This window comes from Perca flavescens, chromosome 19 (assembly GCF_004354835.1).
Source record: "Perca flavescens isolate YP-PL-M2 chromosome 19, PFLA_1.0, whole genome shotgun sequence".
Classification (NCBI taxonomy): Eukaryota; Metazoa; Chordata; class Actinopteri; order Perciformes; family Percidae; genus Perca; species Perca flavescens.
In genome coordinates this window covers 1,323,791-1,336,290 of record NC_041349.1, presented here as the reverse complement: position 1 = coordinate 1,336,290, position 12,500 = coordinate 1,323,791, and the positions used below count along the sequence as shown (strand labels likewise).

At 43.2% G+C, this 12,500-nt stretch overlaps 1 protein-coding gene and 1 pseudogene across 1 annotated transcript in view; one reads left to right on the top strand and one right to left on the bottom strand.

The window, feature by feature from the left end:
• Positions 1 to 12,500, bottom strand: part of LOC114546103 (zinc finger protein 721-like) — a 1,066,380-nt gene that overhangs the window by 739,386 nt on the left and 314,494 nt on the right. The gene's annotated exons all lie outside the window — the stretch shown is intronic.
• The window catches only part of LOC114574034 (NACHT, LRR and PYD domains-containing protein 12-like), a 46,955-nt pseudogene that overhangs the window by 22,796 nt on the left and 11,659 nt on the right, over positions 1 to 12,500 (top strand).

The following is a 12,500-nucleotide window of genomic DNA, read 5'->3' as shown; positions in this document are numbered from 1 at the left end:
TCAAGATGTGCATCTCGTTTTCCCCTTCACCTTCCGCGAGCTGAATTCATGGACGGGAAAGGAGGTATGTTTGGCAGAGCTCATTCATGAATGTATCACGGAGACAAGAGACATCAACGAAGAAGCTCTTAATCACATCTTTACAAAGCTGCAGTCAACAGGAAACACCAACTTTGACGAGAGTGAATTCAAACTTCTGTTTATTTTGGACGGACTGGATGAGAGCCGCCTTGATCTGGACTGCTCTACCAATAAAAACAAGGCAGTTAAAATTGATGTGACAGCGCCGACCTCAGTGGACAAGCTGCTGATGAACCTCATCAAGAAGAAACTGTTTCCCTCTGCTCGCCTCTGGATAACCACACGACCTGCAGCAGCCAATCAGATCCATTCTGGTTTTGTAGACATCACGACAGAGGTCAGAGGGTTCTCCAACCCACAAAAGGAGGAGTACTTTAGAAAGAGATTCACAGATCAGGAGCATGCTGGCAGAATCATCTCCCACATCAAGACATCACGAAGCCTCCACATCATGTGCCACATCCCAGTCTTCTGCTGGATCACTGCTACAGTTCTAGATACAGTAATAAAAAAAAAAAGGAAGGGAAGCTGCCCAAGACCCTGACTGAGATGTATGCAGAATTCCTGCTGTTTCAGATTCATCAGACAAAAGAGAAGTATGAACCGGAAGAGTGTGACCCAGAAAAGTGTATTCAGTACATTGAGTCATTAGCAAAACTGGCTTACCATCAGTTGGAAAAGGGCAACCTGATCTTCTATGAGAAAGATCTCAAAGAGAGTGACATTGATGTCAGTGGAGCTTCGAAGTGCTCAGGAGTGTTCACACAGATCTTCAAAAACGAAAACCGGGGAAAGAAGGACAAAAAAAAATGTTTAGCTTCGTCCATCTGAGTGTTCAAGAGTTTCTGGCTGCTCTTCATGTAGAAATGGCAGTCATTAAGAGGAACAAGAATGTGATGGTTGGGCAAAGTTGGGTTGATCAAGGTCCAATGGTTTTCAGCAGAAAATCTATGATGTCTAAGGTCCACAGGTTTGCTATTGACAAGGCCTTACGGAGTCCAAACGGACACCTGGACTTGTTCCTCCGCTTCCTCCTGGGTCTGTCACTGGAGACCAATCAGAATCTCCTCCCAGACCTGCTGGCTCAGACAGAAAGTAGTTCAGAGACCAATCAGGAAACAGTCAAGTACATCAAGAAGAAGATCAGTAAGAATCTGTCTGCAGAGAGAAGCATCAATCTGTTCCACTGTTTGAATGAACTGAATGATCGTTCTCTAGTGGAGGAGATCCAACAGTACCTGAGTTCAGGATGTCTCTCCACAGATGAACTGTCTCCTGCTCAGTGGTCAGTTCTGGGCTTCATCTTACTGTCATCAGAAGATCTGGATGAGTTTGACCTGAAGAAATATTCTTCTTCAGAGGATGCTCTTCTGAGGCTGCTGCCAGTGGTCAAAGCCCCCAAAAAAGCTCTGTAAGTGCACAGATTACTGAAGATACTAAATGTTTCAGATGTGTAGGGTTGTTCAACTAATGAATGTTTAAGTCAACTGATTGTCAAGATTTCTTCAACAAACTGATTAGTTGATGAAAAACCTGCAAATTGTTTCTTCAGTTTCAGCCAAATGAAGAAAATCTGCCACTTTGTAGTTTGAGGCTGAAATTAATTAGTGTGAATGATTAGGATCCAACAGATCTGACAATATATATTTTAAATTTCCTTTAATAGTTTTCTGACTCCAGTAATATACACAATACAAGACATACATTTGTTTTTTTTGACGCATTAACTCAATCTGGAGAACCGTAGAAATGTGATGTCTTGTAGATGTAATGCTATGTTCACACCACAAGTCTTCTTAAGTCAAGTCACTTAACGCTGAATTCAGATTTTTTTGCTCAAATCCTATTTCTTGTTTGGCTGTTCACATGACCTTTTAAAATGTGGCCTATTTCAGATCCCAGTGTGAACTGTTTGCGGTTTTGAACTGACCCACATGCGCATGCGCAAAAGAACAATACCAATGACATCAGACGCAGCATGCTGTTGCACTAAAGTTAGGGAGGTTATGGAGGAAGTAGCCTAAGAATTTTACCTTTTATTTCAAAATGTTTGTGTAATGGCAGCCGTAACAATAATGAGCAGGTGCTGAGGAGCAGAAGAATAAAGAGAAAGAGAGCCAAATGGTTATTTTGGCCTTTTGCAGTCTAATGGCTGCAAATTCACTAAAGAGGTCTGTGTGGATGCAGAGACGGAGCCAGGAGTGGTGGGACTGCGTTGTGAATAGCTTAATTTTCACAGGATTTACTGTTTGTTTTGTTTGCGCATACTACCAATGACATCAGGATGCATGCTGTTGCACTAAGTTAGGGATTATGGAGGAAGTAGCCTAAGAATTTTACCTTTTATTTCAAAATGTTTGTGTAATGGCAGCCGTAACAATAATGAGCAGGTGCTGAGGAGCAGAAGAATAAAGAGAAAGAGAGCCAAATGGTTATTTTGGCCTTTTGCAGTCTAATGGCTGCAAATTCACTAAAGAGGTCTGTGTGGATGCAGAGACGGAGCCAGGAGTGGTGGGACTGCGTTGTGAATAGCTTCACAGAGACGCAGTTTATTCAAAACTTTTGGATGCCTAGTCATGTTTTTAATTTTACTGTCTGTGTCTAGGGCTAACTCCTGCCAGCGCATAATTGTGACAAATGCCGATGTAGATTGACGTAAAAGTTGCATCAATTCCGCCTGACCTGGGTCTGAATCAGGATCACATATGGAAGTGGTCTAAATCTGATATGAGTGTTCACTTTTTGATTTGGGCCACTTTTGCCTGAGATTATGAACATAGCCTAAGTCATTTCAAGTACATATTAGAAGAGTCCACACTGTAAACTGGAGACTCTGTCAAGTGCAGTCAACCATGTAGGTAAAACTAAGAAGAGCAAGAATCACATAGAAGTACATTAGCTTCAAATAAGCTAAAAAACAACATGTAAGTGCAATTTCCTTCATAAACCCATCATCTGCTTAGGTGCAGTTGAAAGAGATGTGTTTTTAGCCTGCTGTGGCGGATGTGTAGACATTTGGCTGTCCTGATGTCAAGGAGGAGCCCGTGCCACCATTTTTGAGGCAGGAAAGCAAAAAGTTGAGTTGAGTGACTATAGGTGTCCCTCACAGTGAGCAAGCAGCAAGCATATTGGACATTGACAAGAGCCTGAACCAGAACCTGAGGGTCAGAAAAGGCCATTTCCTTCTGAGGTTATGTAGCATGATCGGGTTGTTGCATCAATGTTGGCGAGAGGGAGAGTTGGCCATTGAGTGTTACACCCGGGTTTCTAGCAGTCCTGGTGGGGACTACCACAGAGATGTCGATCTGGGTGGAAGAGCCCTTCCCTGGAAGGAAAAGCAGCTCAGTCTTATCAAGGCTGAGTTTGAAGTGGTGTGTGGACATTCAGTGAGAGAAGTCAGTCAGACAGGCAGAGATACTTGCTGGTACTTGTGTTTCAGACTGGTGAAAAGTGAGACTTAGTCAGGTGTCATCTGCATAGTTGTGATAGAAAAAAGTAATGTGAGTGAAAAACAGAACCTTGAAGGATCCCATTGTGAGTGGACAAGGTTCTGACAAAGATTATCTCAAAGTTACCCGTAAGATGTTAGCAGAGAGTGTGCAGAAACTGAGACACAGATCCTGAAGGGTGAAAATGGGGTTCTGGTGGTTCACTGTTTCAAATGCAGCAGAACGGTCCAGCATGATAACAACAGAGGGGAGAGAGGCTGCTTTAGCAGTTTCAAGCTTCTCAGTGACAGGAACGAGGGCAGTTTAGTTGAGTAGCCTGCCTTGAAACAAGTGAAGACTAGAATAAAGTTTGTTGAAGATAGCAGGTTTGAGTGTTTCCGAGAAAACCGAAGAAGAGATACAGGTCTGTTGTTAACTTCAGACAGGTTGAGTGTGGCTTTCTTTTGGAGAGGGGTCACTCTCACTTCTTTGAGAGAGTCCAGGAAACAGCCGGTTGACTAGGTGGTGATAATAAGATGAGTGAGAAAAGGGTGCCCAAATCTTTCACAAGGTGTTGTCATTTTTCTTTTCCTGGTAGTTACCCAAATATAAGTGCAAGTCATATCAAATACAGATAAACATGTTTGCACTTATGTTCTGTTCATATGTTTAGGCTGAGTGGCTGTAACCTGTCAGAGAGAAGCTGTGAAGCTCTGTCCTCAGTACTCAGCTCAGAGTCCTCTAGTCTGAGTGAGCTGGACCTGAGTAACAACAAACTCAAAGATTCAGGAGGGAAGCTGCTTTCTACTGGAGTGAAGAGTCCACACTGTAAACTGGAGACTCTCAGGTCAGGAATAATAAACCTGTAAAGGGGGAACCAGATCTGTCACACAGTGTTTTCATTTTTCTTCAGTTAACCACTTTATTCTATGATAATGGTAATGCCTACCTAAATATAAGTGTAATAAATATCAAATACAGAATCTTCTTTTTTTTTTAAATATGTTCTGTACATATTTTTAGGCTGAGTGGATGTAATCTGTCAGAGAGAAGCTGTAAAGATCTGTCCTCAGTTCTCAACTCAGAGTCCTCTAGTCTGAGAGAGCTGGACCTGAGTAACAACGACCTCAAAGATTCAGGAGGGAAGCTGCTTTCTACTGGAGTGAAGAGTCCATACTGTAAACTTGAAACTCTCAGGTCAGGAATGATACACCTTTAAAGGGGGAACCAGATCTGTCACACAGTGTTTTCATTTTTCTTCAGTTAACCACTTTATTCTATGATAATGGTAATGCCTACCTAAATATAAGTGTAATAAATATCAAATACAGATCTTTCTTTTTTTTTTTATATGTTGTGTACATATGTTTAGGCTGAGTGGATGTACTCTGTCAGAGAGAAGCTGTGAAGATCTGTCCTCAGTACTCAGCTCAGAGTCCTCTAGTCTGAGAGAGCTGGACCTGAGTAACAATGAACTGAAGGATTCAGGAGGGAAGCTGCTTTCTACTGGAGTGAAGAGTCCACACTGTAAACTGGAGATTCTCAGGTCAGGAATGATACACCTGTAAAGGGGGAACCAGATTTGTCACACAGTGTTTTCATTTTTCTTCAGTTAACCACTTTATTCTATGATAATGGTAATGCCTACCTAAATATAAGTGTAATAAATATCAAATACAGAATCTTCTTTTTTTTTTTTATGTTCTGTACATATTTTTTAGGCTGAGTGGATGTAATCTGTCAGAGAGAAGCTGTAAAGATCTGTCCTCAGTTCTCAACTCAGAGTCCTCTAGTCTGAGAGAGCTGGACCTGAGTAACAACGACCTCAAAGATTCAGGAGGGAAGCTGCTTTCTACTGGAGTGAAGAGTCCATACTGTAAACTTGAAACTCTCAGGTCAGGAATGATACACCTTTAAAGGGGGAACCAGATCTGTCACACAGTGTTTTCATTTTTCTTCAGTTAACCACTTTATTCTATGATAATGGTAATGCCTACCTAAATATAAGTGTAATAAATATCAAATACAGATTCTTCTTTTTTTTTTTTTTTACATATGTTGTGTACATATGTTTAGGCTGAGTGGATGTAATCTGTCAGAGAGAAGCTGTGAAGATCTGTCCTCAGTTCTCAGCTCAGAGTCCTCTCGTCTGAGAGAGCTGGACCTGAGCAACAACGAACTCAAAGATTCAGGAGGGAAGCTGCTTTCTACTCGAGTGAAGAGTCCACACTGTAAACTTGAAACTCTAAGGTCAGGATTCAGCTTCTGTTAAACAAATAACCATTTAAATGTTGCTTTATATCTTAACATCTTTCAGCCAATAGTTGTATTTACCTGGCCCACAACTTCCATTTTTTGATTCACTCTCACTATTCTCATCAGCACCTTCTTCATCTGCAGCATGCTGCTGTTTGCATCCAATAAGCTCTGATAAACCCACTATACACTACCTGCCCAGCAGCCAACAGCAGACAGACAGAGTTAGACACTAGCTGGTAAAGAAAGTTCAACATCTAGCAGCTTAAGAGCCAAAACATTTTCTTAAGGGTTTGTGGAGACTTTTTTAACCTCAGGACTCTGTATGATACTCTGTGATTCACTCACATATCATTCCCAGTTCAGCTGGCTGCATCATAAAGATTTTTTGTGATCTTACAGCTGTCTACCAGCCGTGATAAGAAAGCTTTAGGTTCATTCAAACTTTAGTCAAATTAATTTGTCAGGTTTTATGCCAACTTTTAAATCCAGTATTTCCACAGACTCTTCTGCTTTATGTTGCTCTTATTTTGGACTGCAGAAGTTTGTCGGTTGATTGACAGGTCAAAAATAAATTAATAATAACAATAATAATAATAATAATAATAATAATAATAATAAATTGAATTTATATAGCGCTTTTCATAGACACAAAGTCGCTTTACAGGGGAGGTAGATTACAAAAACAGAACAAAACAAGATTCAGGCACAGGTGAAAAGGGGGGGGGGCGTGGGGCTAAGGATAGGCAGAGGTGAAGAGATGGGTCTTGAGGTGGGACTGGAAGATGGTGAGGGACTCAGCGGTGTGGATCTCTTGGGGGAGGGAGTTCCAGAGCCTGGGAGCTGCCCTGGAGAATGCTCTGTCCCCAAAACTGTGGAGGTTGGATTTTTGGATGGAGAGGAGACCAGCTGAGGTGGATCTGAGGGACCGTGAGGGTTGGAGGGTTGGAGAGGAGGTCAGTGAGGTATGAGGGGGCCATATGGTGGAGGGCTTTGTAGGTGAGAACCAGGGTTTTGTAGGTGATCCGGTGGGAGATAGGAAGCCAGTGGAGTTGTTTTAGGACTGGACTGATGTGGTGCCAGGATTTGGAGTGGGTGATGAGTCAGGCGGCTGCGTTCTGGACCAGTTGGAGTCGGTTGATGTTGGTAGAGCTGATGCCGAGGAGAAGTGAGTTGCAGTAGTCCAGTCGGGAGGAGATGAAGGCATGAATAAGTCTTTCAGCAGGTTTTTTGAGGATTGGGGTGACAGCGGCAGGTTTGAAAGCAGAGGGGACAGTTCCAAGGGACAGTGAGGAGTTGAAGAGGTTAGTGAGGTGGAGGGGCATTGGAGGAGGTTCAAATTGGTTATTGGGAGGCAGGACTTCAGGGTTTTAGTGGGGAGTGGAGGGAGGGGTTGTTGAAAGGGGAATGCAGGTTTTTTGAGTGGGTTTGGAAGGGGAGCTAATGAGTTTGGAGATTTCAGGAGGGGCATAGGACTGGGTCAAAACTTCAGGAGTGGAGAAGAGGAGGCAGTGTAGAGGAGGGGTTTCGGAGGGATGGGGGAGGCAGTGGAGGGTCCATTGTGGGTGCTGGAGTAGATCCTGAGAGGTCAGATACAGGGGATAGAGATTTGTAAATGAGATTGATTTTTTCAGTGAAAAAGTGGAGGAATGAGTTGCAGAGATCCGGAGTAGAGGTAGGGAGGCTGTTGGTCCGAGGCTTGATGAGGTTGTTCATTGTGGAAAAGAGGGTGTCAGGAGTCCGTGAGGATGGTGGAGAGGTAGGCAGATTGGGCAGCAGTGAGGGTGTCTTTGTAGGCAGTGAGGTGGAGTTTATAGGCTTCATGATGGACTGTGAGGGATGATTTCTTTGTCAGATGTTCAAGTTGGCAGCCAGTTTGTTTCATTTTCCGGAGTGCAGGTGTGGGATGGTGAAACGTATCAGTTTGTGATCAGAGAGGGGAAAGAGGCATGGATGGAGGTCAAGCACCAGTTGGTTGGTTGAGCAGACCAGGTCGAGGATGTGTCCTTTTTCATGGGTGGGGAATGTGACATGTTGGGTGAGAGAGAAGTTATCCAGTAAAATGGTGAATTCTGATGAGAGCTTGCAGGTGGGGGAGTCCATGTGGATGTTTAAGTCACCGAATAGCAGCAGACGTGGAGAGAGAGATGAGGCTAGTGTGAGGAGTTCAGTAAAATCAGAGAGGAAGGAGGGATTTTGTTTAGGTGGCTGGTAAATGAGGATGACTGTGATGGAGGAAAGAGCTTTGAGGGCGAGATATTCAAACGAAGATACTGAGGGGAGGGTGAGTTCTGTGATCCGGAAGTTCTGATTGAGAATGATGGCGAGGCAACCTCCACGGCGGGAGGGGCGGGGTTTGCAGATGTAGTTGTAGCCAGGGGGGATGCTTGGTTGAGGGAGAAGAAGTCATTGGGTTGTTGCCAGGTTTCAGTGAGCAGAAGGAAGTCCAGAGTGTTGTCGAGGATTAGTTCATGGAGGGCAGGGGCTTTATTGTTGAGCGATCAGGTGTTGAGGAGGGCAAAGTTGGCATGGTGAGAGGGTGGTGGGATGGGGGAAGGCTGGAGAGATCTGAGGTAGTCCCGGTTAGCAGTGCATGTGGTCGGTGGGGTGTGGGGGTATTGCAGTTTACTTTACTTTATACTTTATTAGTCCCATCACTGGGAAATTTGTCTTGGACACCGTGCATAGTCTAGTCATGCAAAGCAACATGATAAAAGTACATAAAAACACATGATCAAATACGTAAAAACACAATAATAATAGATCATTCACACAATACAGCATCCAAAACAAAAAAAAAAAAAAAAAAAAAACAGCACAAGAAGGCAGTTCACAGTATTTCATTTCTATTTAGCGCCTTGATTGCATTAGGAACAAAGAAGTTTTTTAGTCGATTAGACCTGCACATCAAGACCCTGTACCTCCTTCCCGAGGTAATAATTTAAAATTGTCATTCAAAATATGTGTATCGTCTCTCACAATTTTCTTGGCATGATTTAGAATTGAAGCATCAAATAGCTCTTGGGGTGATCGTTCCCCCACACCCCCTATAATTTTAAAAAGCCATGTGCACCAATCGTCCCAACCTTGATTTTAATTGGACAGTCAAATTACCATACCATGCCGTAATACCATATCTGATCAAACTCTCAAAAATAGACTGGTAGAACAAATACATAATTCTCTGATTTACTCCGAACGCTTTTAACCTTCGTAAAAAATATAGCCTCTGCTGTAACCTGGAACAAAGATTGTTGACATGAGAAGACCAACATAGTGCATTATCTATATAAACTCCCAAGTACTTATGTGAAGGTACCTGTGCAATGATATTACCATATATCATTACCGGACTATGGTCTCTTACACTTCTAGGATCAAAAATGATCTCTACAGTCTTGGCTCCATTCAGTATTAAAAAGTTATTATCGCACCAGCCAACAAATCTGTCTACCTCAGAGAAATAGTGTGAAACATTATCTTTCCTTTTAAATAAGCTTAAAATTGCTGTGTCATCAGAAAATTTAATAAAAAAAGTGCTCTCTTGACTTGCTACGCAGTCATTGGTATATAATGTAAATAAAATTGGTGAACAGACGCATCCCTGCGGGGCTCCCGTGTTGTAATTTTAACCTCAGAGTACGAGTTGTTGACTCTCACTTGTTGTGTGCGATTGTTCAGAAAGGAATAGAGCCATTTGATACAGTATGGATTTACATTAAGTTCTTTTAACTTTGTGGTCAGCAATCTAGGATTCAGGGTATTGAACGCTGAACTAAAATCAATAAAAAGTAAACGGGCATATGCTTGAGTGTCTTCTAAATGACTAGTCACTAAGTGAGAGATGCAGTTAATGGCGTCCTCAGTACCTCGCCTCTCCTTATAAGCAAATTGAAGCGGGTTGAGTAAATGTTTAACATGATCCTTCAAACCCATTAAAACATATCGTTCAAAACACTTCATAACATGTGATGTTATGGCCACAGGTCTGAAATCACGATTCTCCATTGAGTTCTGTTTCTTAGGGACTGGTATAACAATAGATTTTTTCCATAAGGATGGAATAGTATGTAAATCTAAAGATTTTTGAAAAATTGGGCAGAATGCCCTGGAAAGCTCTATTGCACAGGTTTTCAACAAAAAGGCTGAAATCCTATCTGGACCCATAGATTTTTAGAGCATACATCTCTAAATAAAGTGCTAACCACCTGTGGGTCCACCACTATCCTCTGACCTGGTTCACATGTTACATTATCCAGAACATCCGTATAATCATCTGGCGACTCAAATCTAAGAAAAAAATCATTTAAATCGTTTGCCCTATGTTCGTCATCATTAGTTATAAAATTTCTATGAGGGGATGTCATATTTGTCACAAGTTTCATTGAGTCCCATAGGTTTTTTGAATTCCCTGTGGCATAATTATCTTCTATTGTATCTCTATATTTTTTCCTTGCCCCCCTCAATAATATATTCAATTCTCTTTGGACTAATTTTAATTTGATTTTATCATTATTTATGAATGCCAACTTCTTCCTATTCAAACATTCCTTAACTTCCTTTGTTATAAAACTTTTGTTATTTGGAAATACTGTTACAGTTTTCTTCTCCACAATAGAGTCCACACAAAAATGTATATAGTCCGTTGTAGTTTCTGTAGCTGTCTCAATATCCATTTAAGTAAAAGATATTCCAATCCGTGGAATCAAAGCAGCCTTTTAAAGTCTGTATGCTATCCTCCGACCAGACCGAGATTGTCTTTGTGTGTGGCTTAGTTCCTTTTAAAAGAGTTTTATAGATTGGAATCAAATGGATAGTGTTGTGATCACCATTAGATAAAGGAGGCTTGGGCTTAGCAACGTATGCGTTTTTAATGTTTCCGTAGCATTTGTCCAGAATCTTGTTACCTCTAGTGAAGCACTTAATATATTGTTCGTATCCCGGAAGCATAAGCTCCAGTTTACACTGATTAAAATCTCCAAGGATGAGAATTGGGGCCGCTGGAGTACGCCTCAGTTGTTCGTTGACACAGTCACTTATGCACCTGGCGCATTTGCGGCATTCCCGCTGGTGGAACGTACACCGCACAAATAATGATGTTTCCAAATTCCTTGGTAAATAAAATGGTCTTAATGATAGACATAATAATTCCACATCGGGATTACACACAGTATCTCTCACCGTATGCTGTTGGCACCATTTGTCCTTGACGTATATGCAGACACCGCCGCGTCTGGATTTACCCAAGTTTCCATCCCTGTCTGCTCGAACAAGCGAAAACCCGTCCAGCTCAACCAGAGAGCAGGGGATGTCCCGATGAAGCCATGTCTCCGTGAATACCATCAAGCTGGACTCACGGTACTCGTGCCATGTCCTTGTAACCGTGCGTAACTCCTCGATTTTATTCTTTAAGGACCGCACATTACTTAAAATCACAGACGGAAGAGGAGGTTTATCACCACGGCTCCGAAGACGGCGACGGACACCTCCTCTCTTCCCTCTTTTCCTGGGTCGCGCCGAAGATGCACTCTTCCTCCTGATATCAGCAGGTAAGTCCGTGGGAGGCAATGTTGTTTCAGTCCTTAAAAGGAACAGTTCCGCTCTGCTATAACTCAAGGATGGTAACGTTACACCGACCAATTGTGCAGATGATACGCGATTCAAAGCAATGATCCTCCCACCAATCAAGATTAGTAACAGAATTTGTACCAAAAATGCCTTCATTGTGATCAACGCTTTCACATTAAAAACATCATAAAAAACAAAACAAACAATTAAGATCAAGTTCGACAAAGCAACAGACTGACAGTGCACGTGTCCGAGTCGCCAGCTGAGCAGCGCCACCGGATGTGAGGGGGGATAGTGAGCCAATTTGTAAATGATTGGAGAGTATGCTTAAGTGTATGTGAAGTGGGGAAAGCACTGTAGTCCAGTCCGGGTTTTCTGTGCAGCCTGATGGTGCGTTCAGCCGTATGTGAACCAATGGGTGAAGCATTCTGATGACGTGGGACAGGTGCGACAGAGCGTGCAAGTGACCAGATGGATGGAATGAATTGTCCGTGGTGGAAGAAAACAAACTTGCGGCGAGAGCTTCTGTGGATGTAACGGGGTCGATGTAGAAGTCCGTTCTGTCAGATGACTGGGATGCAGGATGGAATGGAGTAGTTGACGAGTTCGACCAGTTGCAGAGTTGAATATTTGAACATGATGCCGAGCGGAGGGACTGAGAGCTCCGTGATAGTGGTTAGCCGTGGGCTAGGAGCACAGAGGTGGATGAATGATGTGAGTGCCAAAATAATCCACGGCATGACAGAGATGAATGTCTAGTCTCGGTCGCGGCTCGCATCTGGTGGAGGTTGCCTGTGAGAAGGAGGTCAGCAATCGGGTTAGCCGCTGTAGCAGCTAGGATTAGCCGCCACGCGTTTGGTGAACGGGGGCAGCCAGCTAGCGGCTAACCGACGAGGCGAGAGTCCGATCGAGGAGCCCAGGCGGCTTCGGGAACCAGCTGAGAGACTGTCCAGAGGTACAGAGGCTGCCCAGAGGTACAGAGGCTGTCCAGAGGTACAGAGGCTGTCCAGAGGTACAGAGGCTGTCCAGAGGTACAGAGGCTGCCCAGAGGTACAGAGGCTGCCGAGAGGTACAGAGGCTGTCCAGAGGTACAGAGGCTGCCCAGAGGTACAGAGGCTGTCCAGAGGTACAGAGGCTGCCCAGAGGTACAGAGGCTGCCCAGAGGTA